This window comes from Elephantulus edwardii, unplaced genomic scaffold (assembly GCF_000299155.1).
Source record: "Elephantulus edwardii isolate Elephantulus edwardi_28Jun2011 unplaced genomic scaffold, EleEdw1.0 scaffold00122, whole genome shotgun sequence".
Taxonomy (NCBI): domain Eukaryota; kingdom Metazoa; phylum Chordata; class Mammalia; order Macroscelidea; family Macroscelididae; genus Elephantulus; species Elephantulus edwardii.
The window spans coordinates 5,878,048-5,879,745 of NW_006399872.1; positions in this window are offsets into that span (position 1 = coordinate 5,878,048).

The following is a 1,698-nucleotide window of genomic DNA, read 5'->3' on the forward strand; positions in this document are numbered from 1 at the left end:
TGGACATAGTTGACCAATTCAGCAAAGTGGCAGGATACAAGATCAACATACAAAAATCAGTTGGATTTCTCTACAGTGACAAAGAGAATACAGAGCTGGGGCTAAGAAAATCAATACCCTTCACAGTAGCTTATTACAAGATTAAATACTTGGCAGTAAATCTAACCAGAAGCACAAATGATCTATTCAAAGAAAATTACAAAACATTACTACAAGTAACAAAAAGAGACCTGGAGAAGTGGAAAAATATCCCTTGCTCATGGGTAGGAAAACTCAATATTGTGAAAATTGCACTACCAAAGGCAATGTACACATTCAATGCAACCCCAATACAAATACCAATCCCATTCTTCAAGAGATGGAAAAGGCAAACTCCAGTTTCATTTGGAATGGAAAGAATATCCGAATGAGCAAAGCACTCCTTAAGAATAAAAACAAGATAGGAGGCATCTCACTCCCTGATTTCAAATCCTACTATACTGTCTTGGTGGTCAACACAGCGTGGTACTGGTACAATGACAGACACATAGATCAATGGAATTTACTTGAGAATCCAGAAATCAGCCCATCTACCTATGGTAAACTAATTTTTGACAAGAAGATGAGATCAGGTGTTGGCAAAATTGGAAAACTATGCAAAAAACTCAAGCAAGGTCGGCACCTCACTCCATACACAAAAACCAATTCAAGGTAGATCATGGACCAAGTACTAAAACCAAGGACTATAATCTTCATTAAAGAAAACCTTGGAAGAACTCTTAGAAGTCCTAATCCACAACATAAAGTCTTCCAAGCATCCTGGAAAATCTACAACCAGGAGAGGATAAAATAGAAGAATGGTACCTTCTAAGAATCAAATCCCTTTGCACATCCAAAAACTTCTCCAACCAGGTAAAAAGAGAAGCCACAGACTGGGAAAAAATATTTGGTAGTGAAATATAAGACAAGGCACTTATATCTAGAATTTATAAAATACTCGAGCACCACTAACAAGATAAACAACCCAATTGCAAAATGGGCACAAGATATGAACAGGCATTTCACCAAGAAGACATTCAGATGGCAAACAAACACATGAAAAAATGTGCAAAATCCTTAGCTCTAAGAGAGATGCAAATCAAAACAAGTATGAGATATCATCTCACCCCAGTAAGAATAACAAAATTCAGAAGAACAGCAAAGAGCAAATACTGGTAAGGTTGTGGAGAAACTGGAACCCTTATTCACTCTTGGTGTGAGTGTAAAATGATGCAACTACTCTGGAAAGCAGTATGGAGCTTTCTCAAAAAGTTGCAAATAGAAATACCTTTTGACCCCACAATTCCACTACTGGGAATATACCCCAAAGAAACCATAACCACCACCCAAGCATTTACACGCACACCCATGTTTATCATGGCTTTGTTCACAATTGCAAAGAACAACCTAACCTAAGTGCCCATCAACAAACGAATGGATAGAGAAGCTCTGGTATATTCACACAATGAAATACTATGCTGCATTAAAAAACAAGGAACTCATGAAATATTATGCTAATGGTTGACCCTGGATGACATTATGCTGAACAAAATATTTCAGTCACAAAAGGACAAATACCGCATAATGCCACTGTTGTAAAATGGGATTGACACTGGAATTTGGGCAGACTGGGAAATATGGGATAAATTATGTAAACTGCATTGAAATGGATGAGAGAGA